This window comes from Galeopterus variegatus, unplaced genomic scaffold (assembly GCF_000696425.1).
Source record: "Galeopterus variegatus unplaced genomic scaffold, G_variegatus-3.0.2 Scaffold2844, whole genome shotgun sequence".
NCBI lineage: Eukaryota > Metazoa > Chordata > Mammalia > Dermoptera > Cynocephalidae > Galeopterus > Galeopterus variegatus.
This window is the reverse complement of record NW_007728955.1, coordinates 149,447-160,625: the sequence shown is the minus strand read 5'-3', so window position 1 is coordinate 160,625 and position 11,179 is coordinate 149,447.

Sequence of the window (11,179 nt, the reverse complement as noted above, 5' to 3'; positions counted from 1 at the left end):
GCTATACGAAGTTATTACGCGCCACTCTCCACCCAGACACTGCAGGTGGTTCCTGGGGCTTGCCAGGGTGCGGGGCCTGCAGGAGCCAGTTCTGAGCTGGGCCAGGCCCTGGTGAAGCCCCTGGGTGGGCAGCCTGGAGCCTCAGAGGGGACACTGTGGGCCCCTTTTCTCTGCCTTCCCCATGTGCCCATATCCAAGACTCCACCTGGCCCCCACCTCTCCCAGGTGATCTGAGTCCTCAGTGTCCCCAGAAGGCCAGAAGAACAGGGTGCAAAGGTGCTTAGAGCCCCTTGGGCCCCTCACTCTGAGACAGAGGCCGTCTGGGCCTTGGGCCCTGGCCTGGCCCTCTCTCAGCCTCACTGCACACGAAGGCGGAGGAGGGGCCTCCCTAGATTCCTTCCTGCTCCAGAAGTCAGGGTCCTGCTGACGGCCTAGCAGGGTGAGGAGTCCACCCATGACCCTCAGCCTCGCTCAGGGGAAACGTCCCAGGAAATATGGCCCTGGCTCGCCCCAGGGAGACGCTCGCCTCCTGAGTGCTGGCCAGCCTGCCTCCGCCTCTCCCGTCTCTGGCAAGCAGATCCGTGTGATCTTGGCCCAGGCCTTGCCCCTCTCTGAGCCCTGGTCATCCTGCCACGTGGGTTGGGGGAGGGCACCCAGGAGGTCTGAGCCTGCCCCATCTCTGGCTGGTAAGTGTGCCCAGAATCCTGGGCCCAGAGATCCCCAATCTGACCCTGCTGGTGCCCAGTTGGCATTAGTCCCTGGCAGGCCAGCCCCAGGAATTAGAGCTCAGGGGAGGGGACCCCTAGGCCCCCTCCCGCCACTGCAGTCAGGCTCTGCCAAGGGCGGGTTCGGGAGGGCCCAGACCCCTTGGGAAGGAGGAAGGGAGGAGGGGGGGGACAGAGTCCTTTGTGCTCCCCGGGAAGCCCCCACCCCACCCCCACGGGCCCTGCTTGGCAAAGCTGACGGCAGGAAGGATCCCGTCGGCCATCCGTCAGGGAGACAGAGTGGGCCCGAACGAGGGCTGCTCGAGGAGGGAGCTGGGGAAATTTGATCATTAAGAAACCCTCCTGGCTGTCTGGGGGAATTTAATTAAGTTGCTGGAGAGGGCGGAGAGGGGGGCCACATCTGGAACCAATATGTGGGCTTGGATTTTTCCCTTCTCTCTTTCTCTCTGCCTCTCCCCGTCTTACTGCTGCAGAAGGGAATAGAGTAGGGCCTTCGAGCACTGGTGCCCCTGGGACAGAGTTCCTGGTGGCTTGAGAGGGAGAGACATGGCAGGCAGAGACCACAGGCTGAAAACCAAAGACAGTGACGCCGTGATGGCGACACCGAGGGAGGCAGGACAGCAGTGAGGGACGGAGACTGAGACGGGGCAGGGCTGCGGGGCAGAGGCAGGAGGACGGGGGTGTGGCCGGGCTGGGACTTCGGCTTGGTTGTGGAGCTGTCAGCAATGACAAGAGGTAAAGGCCCATTTTACAGACGCAGAGAGTAAGTCCCAGAGGAACCTAGAAACGAACATGCCCGAGGGTGCAGGTACTGTTATTTCCATTGACGATGACGGGGGAGTGATGTGCCCCAGAGCACAGAGGACACGAGTGGCAGTGCTGGGACTCGATCCTACATCCGTCTGGGTACTGTCTAGACATGCTGTGTGGGTCACTTTGATCATGATGACTTCACGTGGCAGCTGTTTATCTTGTGCTTGCTGGTGCCATGTGCTGGGCGAGGCTCCCAGGAGGCAGCAGTGTGGATGGCCGGCTGGAAGCTCCCTGCCAGTCCGGGATGTGCTGCGTGCTGGCAGGGGCCAGGACAAGCTGGCCTGGCCTGGACAGTCAGAGGTGGCCGAAGCAGGTCCTAACCTGGGCAGGTCTTACACCTGGACCTGAGAAAGGAGGTGCAGGCAAAGGCGATGGGGTCTCTCCCCCTGCCCTTATGGAGCAGGGACCCTGCAGGTCGCAGCCCCTGGGGACACATAGGGCGGGTGCTCTGGAACCTTCTCACATGCCAGTGTCCTGCCTGGCTGCCCCTAGACCTGGCCTCTCAAACCTGCAAATGCTGCTCATCTTACAAGGGTTGGCTTAATGCCCCTTCCCCAGGGAAGCCCTCCCAGATACCCTCCCTCTCCTATTTTCCTCTGGTCTTTCTGCTACTTAATTCTCTATCAATATTGGCTTAGTGACTTCTGTGCAGGTCTGGGCCAACTGGTCACTGCTCTTTTCCCTGTGCCCCAGCCCGGCATTGTCAAGGCACTCAGTAAAAACACATGGATAGAGTTACTGAGCCCTGCACTTAGGTGCAGCCCGCTTGTGAGTTTGCGGGCAGAAGAGGGAGAAACAGGACAGGTCGTGCCTTCCAGCTCTGCTCCAGGTCTCCGGGAGCAGCAATGGTGGTGATCGTGGCTGCTGCTGTTTTGTGGATGTGTGCTCTGGCCAGGGACCAGGCGGACGCTAGGAATGAACAGCAGGCCTTGTAGAGGCTCACAGTAATCCCACTCTTGCTACCCACACTTGACAGATGAAGAAACGAAGATTTATAGGCCGGCCCGTGGCTCACTCGGGAGAGTGCGGTGCTGATAACACCAAGGCCCTGGGTTCAGTAAGGGGATCTTAACCCTTGACTTGGTGTTGTCAGCACCACGCTCAGCCAGTGAGCGAACCGGCCATCCCTATATAGGGATGGCCGGTTCGCTCACTGGCTGAGCGTGGTGCTGACAACACCAAGTCAAGGGTTAAGATCCCCTTACCGGTCATCTTTTAAAAAAAGAAAAAAGAAACAAAGATTTGAGGAAACTGGGTAGCTTGCTCTCAATCCCTGGGCTGGTGAGTGGCAAGCTGGGACTTGCACTCAGGTCTGTGTGGGGCAGAGTCACAGGTAGAACCACTGATCTGTCAAAGATTTGAGGAAACTGGGTAGCTTGCTCTCAATCCCTGGGCTGGTGAGTGGCCAAGCTGGGACTTGCACTCAGGTCTGTGTGGGGCAGAGTCACAGGTAGAACCACTGATCTGTATTTCCTCCTGGGGTGAGGAGGGAGCCCTCCAGGAATCTGAGGAGCCAGGGCTGAGCGGCGGGAGGCAGGTGGGTGGGGTGGAGGTTGGAGGACCCGAGGCCGAAGGACTGTACTATGATCTGGGTGATCAGACGGGGCAGGGGGTGGCAAAGGCACAAAATGCCATCACGAAAGGCTGCATCCAGGTCTGCAGGAGGGAGGGGAGACGCGTGGTGGGAGAGCTGGCCAGACGGCAGGGCCATCCACGCGCCCCACTAATCCAAAGCCAATGAAGAGTGAGACTCGGGGTCCGCTTGGAGGCCCTGACAGGGTGATGATATACAGATTTTTAAATAAATGTATCTCATTAGGGACACATTGTCTGGTGGAAGAAAAACGATGCCCTTCCCCACCCTGCCTCCTGTTTCCAAAAAAAAAAAAAAAAAAAAAAAAGAGAGAGAGAGGAAAAAAAAAATCCAATGCTACAGCTAAAAAGGAAATTGCATTAATACAGATTGTTTTATTTAAAAAACCTTGACCTCGACTTCAAAAAAAAAGTCATTAGACATTCTCCTCAAAGGCCTCCGGAGCGATTACGGGGAGGCCTGTTCATTTCTCAATGACCTACTGTCCCCGCGCTGCTGCTCGGGAACGTGTGAGGGACGGCAAGTAATTTAAGGCTCCCTGCAGAAAGGTGTGTAAATCTTTGCACGTCTAAAGAAACTTTACCAGCCCGCTAAGTCAGAGGAAAAGAAAACTGGAAGAGCCCGGCCCTCCCTCCTTTTTTCCGTTTCTTTCCTTTGGAACTCTGATCTCTTTGATCGTAAAAATGGTCATATTTCACCCCCAAAATATCAGCCATCAGCGAACTGAGGAAGTGGAAGCCCGTGGGGAGTTTTGCCACCGATTAGGCCCTTGGTTTAATTATTTAATGCCTGCCTGGATCGTGCAGGCTGTGAACACACCCCCCTGGCGAGGGCTCAGGAGTGAGTTATAAATAATAATAACTATTATATCCCCAATTAAGCCGGTGAGCTGAGAGCCTTGTCCCTGTCCCTCAGCCCCGCCTCGCCCGTCCCCGGCCACTGTGTCCCCGCCTTGCACGTGCCCCGCCCCCAGGCTCACATGGCTCCACCTCAGCCCACAGTAATCACAGCAAGATGTTGCAGGGCCCAGGGCAGGAGCAGGGCAGGGCCGGTGGCTCCAGAAGGCCCCGTGAGGGCTCTGAGCTCCCTCGGCCTCGCCTGTGCCCCTGCCTCGGGCATCCTTCCCCTGACTTCCAGGGAGGAAGGGCGGGAGCGGATGGAGGTATTTTGCCAGGAGAGAATTCTGGAGAGCTGCGGTGTGGGATGAGTCCCAGGTTTGGGGTTGGTCCTTTCTCCTCTGAGCCTCAGTTTCCCCACCTGTAACAGGAGAGAGTTCTCCAAAAAGGGTCATCGTGGAAGTTGTGTCTGTCTCAGCAACCCAAAGCCCACAGTTTGGAAGATGTCTTTGTTAGGACAGAGTGGCTGAGCCCCTTCAAGTTCAGTCTATGTGCTCAGGCTGCCAAGGCCGGACTGGCATGTCCGTGAGCGTCCCACGGGGGTTTATGGCCAGGTGCTTACCCAGGATGCTTCAGTATATACAGATGCTCCTTGACTTATGATGGGGTTACATCCTGATAAGACCATCATGAGTTGGAAATATCATAAGTTGAAAATGCACTTAATACATCTAACCTGAACACCGTACATTAGCCTATGGCTCTGCAAAAGTCATCTAACACAAGCTTACTTTATGATAAATGGTTGACTATCTTATGTAACTTATTGAATACTGTACTGAAAGTGAAAAACAATGGTTTTATGGGTGCTCAAAATATGATTTCTACTGAATGCATATCGATTTCATACCATTGTAAAGTTGAAAAATCATAAAGTTAAACCATCATAATTGGGACGTTCTGTAGGAGGTGCTCAATAAATCACTGTGGAATGAATCATGCAGGATTGTTTCCCAATAGTCTGTCTCCCCATAAAGGCTGCAGCTCCCTGAGGATCTAGAACACAGCATGGGCACCCAGCTCCAACCCAGAGCAGCTTATCATTTGGCCTCAGACCCAGATCCAGGCTTGTCCCTGCCCTGCTGGGTCCTCAAGACCCTGGACCCGCCTTAATGCCACCCTGGCTTTGACCTGGGCCTAATCCACCACACTAGCTAGGTGTTTCCTGCCAGTTGGGCAATGGGGATTCGACCAGCCATTGCCTCTTGAGATGTTCATGTATGGAGCCTACTATGTGCCAGCTTCTTTCTCCTGGATCCACTTCTCCTGTCTACTACTGTGTGAAGGTCTGGGGACACAACAGTGGAAAGGACAGACAAAGCCCCTGGACTCAGACCTGCAGTGTTGGGAGGGCACAGCGGGCAGCTTACAGATGGGAAGCCGAGGCTCAGAGAGGGGAGCAGATTGCCCAGAATCATACAGCAAGTCCACAGCAGGGCCGGCCTCAAACCCAGCCAAGCCTTTCCACTTAGGACAGGTTTTCTCTGCTACATTGGCTTTATCGAAACCTTTTTCACATCTATAGGTGATATTTACTGAACATTTTCCACATACTTAGTTCGTGCGAGGCTCTTTATTTACATGGATCATTTCATTTGGTTCTCACAAAAACCCTGTGAGGTACGTGCTATTCATTTTTACTTCTGACTTACAGAGGAGACTGAAACCCAGAAATGTTGTGACCCAATCAATGTCAGGCAGCTGGGAAGTGTTGAATGCAGGGCCAGCACCCACAAAAGACTTTAAAAAAAAACAGAAAAACAAAGAACCATGTGGAAGGAGGAAAAAAAAGGGAAATTAATACACTGACTTGTCACCTGGACTGATAGAGCTACTATGATTATGTCTTAACATTAGCTCTGGGTTTCCCGATAGCCAAGGCAAAAAGGGAAATGCAACAGGTTGCCCCGGTCTCATTATTTGCTTGTTTGTTGTTTGTTTTTTAAAGAGAGACTATAATTCTTTAAAAGAAAAAGATAACTTCCTAGCCCAAACTTCTCATGGAACAATTTTGCATAGTGGTTAGGAGCCTTTCAAACTTGCTGGGACACAGAGCTTAAGCTCTCTGAGCCTCAGTTTCCCCTCTTCACATGATGATTGTGAGGAGTCTGTGAGACAATGTGGTTCAGAACATTGCCTGGCTTACAATAAGGCTCACTAAATGTGAGCCCCTGCTATTATGGAGCACGTAATATCTTTGAATTTGCAAGTAGGCCAGATATATTTTTCAAAGGAGCTTAACATTTCCACCCTTGCCAAGAGCTGAGAGCCAGTCACTTCAGCAGGGTATCCCAGCTAGGAAAGCCTCAGGAAGGAAACCAAGGCTCGGAAAAGTTTGGGCAGCGAGCTGAGAGAGAGAGCCAGAGATCCTGCCCCCTGGGGCTCTGCCCCACTTCCCACAGGGTGAACTGGGGTCTGGGATGAGCAGGAAGCCCCGCTGTGATTGCAGCCTGACACAATATTTACAGAGTGCTGTGATCTGTCACGGTCACGCCTGGTCACGTCTGAGTCACATCGGTGTTTATGATTCCCCAGACATGCAGCAGTGAACACGATTTGGCCTGTGTGGCTGTGTATGCTATCCCAGCTCAACTGTCTTGTTCAGAGCAGGCCCTTGGGTGTGTGGCCATGGGGGCTGATCAGGTGAACCAGAAGAGCTGCAGGATTCCATCTCGTCCTTAGTCTCTGCTTCTCCGTCTATGAAATGAGCCTGGTCCTTGAGTGACTGGTGGTTAAGAGTCTTGCAGAGGTTGTGCTGGCTGAAGAATGACACTAATATAAATCAATAAGAGAGAACTTTTCCAGTAGAAAAACGAGTAGTGAATATGAGCAGACATTTTACAGATAAGAAATACAACTGGCCATTAAGTACCAAAGATATTTCTCTTCAACAATAATTAAGGCAAGGAAATACCTTTTGAAATTTAAAATAAATTATTATAATAGCTCGTGCTAGCAGGGCTACAGAGAAACTGCCAGGAGTAGAAACTGATACCACCTTTCTGAAGGCAATATGGCAGTATTACCAAAAATCTTCAATTTTTGCAGAATCTTTGACCCAGTGTGTTAGTTTTCTATTTGTTGCTATAATAGCCTATCACAAAACTAGGCTTTAAAACCACACTAATTTGTTATCTTACAGTTCCAGAAGTCAGAAATCCTGGGCTAAAATTAAGGTGCCACAGGGCTGCCTTTCTTTCTGGAGACTTTAGAAGAGAATCCTTTTTCTTGCCTTTTCCACATTCTTGAGGCTGCCCACATTCCTTGGTTTGTGGCTTCTTCCTCCATCTGCAAAGCCACCAATGGCCAGTCAAGTCTTTTTCACATCACATCACTCTGACAATGACTTTCCTGCCTCTCTCTTTCATTCTTTAGGACCCTTGTGGTTACAATGGTCCCTGCTGGATAATCCAGAATAGTCTCCCCAGAATAATCTCCCAGTTTTAAAGTCAGCTGATAGGCAGCCTTAATTCCATCTGCTACCTTAATCCTACTTTGACATATTCATAAATTCCAGGGATTACGATGTGAACATCTTTGGAAGGCCATTATTTGCCAAGCACACCCAGATTGCCTATTTCTAGGCACTTATTCTTAAGAAAATAACTGAATGCATAGCAACAGGGAATAATGTATTGCTAGGCTTTCATTAAAAATAGTGGTGGGCAAGACTATTTAATGACACAGAAAGCAGGTCATAAAATAGTTGATTCAACACAGTTCTACTTTTATAATATATCTGGCTATCTCTCCTCACCTATCCCGGTATATGGACATAAGCTAGAAAGATACACTCTAAAATTATTTTTAGTTCATTCCTTTTTCTTGTCTTATTGCTTTTTCTAGGCCTTCAATTCAAAATTGCATAAGCAGGATGATTATCTCCAAACTCTTTTATTAAATCAAGTTTTATTTATTTATTTAATGCATCAAATATCTACTGTGTGTCAGGGCTCTTTAGGAGTGGGATATAGGTGATTTTTATTTTCTTAATTTTACCAATGCTTTCTAAAATTTCAGTGATAAGCATATTACTTCTCTGTAATAAGAAAAGCTAACTTCTTTTTTTTTTAACACATGAACTTTTTTTTTTTTACTAAAGATGACCGGTATGGGGATCTCAACCCTTGGCTTGGTGTTGTCAGCACCACACTCAGCCACTAAAGATGACCGGTATGGGGATCTCAACCCTTGACTTGGTGTTGTCAGCACCACACTCAGCCAGTGAGCAAACCGGCCATCCCTATATAGGATCCGAACCCGTGGCCTTGGTGTTATCAGCACCGCACTCTGTCGAGTGAGCCATGGGCCGGCCCTTAACACATGAACTTTGAGACTGGGGCAAATATGCATTTTTACTTGAGGTGAGACCCAGGACCCACCTCCAATGGACCAGTTAATGACCAGCTCCTTCTCCATGGAGTCCCTCTCTGGAGAGCAGGGACCCTCTTGGCTTCCCTTATGTTCCTCCCTACTCCTGCTGTCTAGAGAGGTGCCTCATTCAATAACTACTAGTTGAACCGAGAACTCTCAAACTGGGATCCCCCCCAACTCTGGGTCAGCACCTCAGATTTATCTAAATCACCATGAAATTATTTTTTAGCCACATCCCTTTGGGGTACTGAGTCCCTGAGTTCTGCCTCCATGGTTTACTTGGAATTTCCCTGGCATATTTCCAGGCTGGATCAGGGCTGAAGTTCTTGTACAAGGGCTGAGCTTTGGCATAGCAGCCCATGCTCCTTGGCCCACTCTTCATCCCTGTACCACCCCCACCCTCACCCCCAGGATTGGCAAGGGCAGTAACAACTCAGTAACAGCAACAACAATAACAATGCTAAATTCACAAGAACCTTTTTGGGTTGGTTCTTTTATTAACCCTGTTTTACAGATGATGGGACAGACTCAGAAAGGATGAGCAAGTGACTTATCCAAGGCCACATAGCTAGTAAATGGCATGAACAGACTCAAACCATGTCCCCGCAGCTCCAGAGTCCAAGTTTGCCATCACCGCCCTGCACTACTTCTCGGAATAGACCCATGGCGAGGTCTTGATTGGAACCGAGGAGGCTGTGCCCAAGCAGCATCATCCTGCAGAGATGTAGGATATCACCTCTCAACACGAGTAGGATGAATAGTGCATGAGTGGAAGAAAGAAACCACTGTGACCACCAGTCCCACCAAGAGACCTTCAGATGGCACTTCTCAGCTCTGGGCCTCACTTTACCCATCTGCAAAACAAATGCTTTTTTTTGCCCAGACCAAATAAACTCAGTGGTTCTCTCAGCTCAAGAAGAAGCTTTTGCCTTTGCCACCTCAGTTTTCCCATCTGTCATCCAAGGGAATGGGACCTAGATGATCTCTTAGGCCCTTTCCAGCTCCACAGGCTGATGGTGACAGTACCCTCCCTGTGTTCTAGGCCACAGGCCCAGGACTTCACCTGTGACGGGCCTCCCACAGTGCCCAGAAGATAAGTACTTCATTCGGCCTCTTCTACAGGGGAGGAGCTGGGGCTCAGAGATGGGAGGTGCTGTTTGAGGCCACACAGCAGTACATGGCATAGCTGGGCCTGGAACCTGGTCTCTGACACTAAGCCGTTCTGAATCCTGGGATAAAGTCTCTGCTCAGTGGGGTGCGCTTGTCCTGGGATAAGACCCCCCACTCTGTGGGCTTGCTGGGTGCCCAGCAGAAATGAGGCTTTCCCAGACATTCTTTTTTTTCTTTCCTTTTTGTCTTTTTTCGTGACTGGCAACGGATTGCAACCCTCAGTGTCGCGCCCGTACCGGACCGGGACCGGCAACGGGATCGCAACCCTCGGTGTTGCACCCGCACCTCGCTCAGCCAGTGAGCGGCCGGTCTGTATGTGGGATCCGAACCCTCAGCGGGAGCACCGCCACATTCCCAAGCGGCGCACTGTAGCAGTGCACCACCGGGCCGGCCCATTCCCAGACATTCTTGATTCGAGTAGGGGCCCAGCCCTGCTCAGGCTCTCAAAAGTTGTTCAGCCACACACACTGCGGGCAGTGTGGGGGATCCCCTGGTCCCAGGCTTGGCTCCTGCCAGCCCCCTGGGAGAAAGGAGGCCGCCACCTCTTCTCCAGCCTTTCTCACTGGGCACTCCTTGGGGCAGATTTCTAAGGAAGGAGAGCCCCATCATCTCCAAACCCTCAACCTACCCACGCATGCACCTCAATGGATTGCTGTGGCTGCAGTCACTCAGGGGACATGCGGCCTCACTTTGGGGGTGATTCCTTCCTGGGGAAACGAAAATAAATAAATGACTCAAGCAGAACCTAGGCTGCTGGTCTGTAGGTTTTCAAGGTGTGAGCAGGGTGGGTTTTCTGTGTGGGAGGCCAGAAAGACATCCTGAAGGCCTCCTGGTGTGGTTATTTTTGCTGTTATGACTTTATGCCTCTGTGGTGACGGCAAGGGGACAGAGGGACAGGCCAGTAAGCAGCCATCCTGGGGAAAGACCTGTGGCATCTGGAGGACTTAGGGTCCCAGTTCTGCTCGCTAGGTACGTCTTTTCTGTGCTTTCCTTGAGGAACAAAAACAAGAGTGGAGACCCAAGCCTGTCTCCGTCTCTCTCTGTCACCCGTCTGTCAGTCTGGCTGCCGTCTGGCTGTCCATCCTCTGTGTGTACACTAGGAGTTCTGGAGGGAAACTCTTTCCTGCCAGCTTGGTTTTCCTTGGGGCATCCTGCGGGTGGGCACAGAGGTGTCCGGGAAGGACAGAGCTGGGAGCAAGGCGAGGGACGGGGCGGGGTGCGGGGACATTGCATACATCCCAGAAGCTTGGGAACGCTTTGTTTTCTGGGGTGGGGAACCTCGGGGCAGGTGAAGTGAACAAGGTCCGGGTGGACCTCAGAGTCTTTCTGTCAGGGCGGGAGGGGCGGCGTTGGGGGGAGTGAGGGTGGAGCTGACTTTGGAGATCTCTGTGAACCGTCTCAGAGTCGCCCCCTCCCCCCACCTAGCCGGCTTTGGTAAATGGGGGAGGGGGCTGCCAATTCCTCCTTTATCACCTCCGCAGACACTTGCTGGGGGGTTGAAACGGCAACAAAACGCGGAACCTCCCCACGCCCTGCCACGTGGGTGGGGAGGGTGGAAGCAGGACACCCCGTCGCCCGCCCCTCCCCAGCCGCAGCCTCGGCCGCAC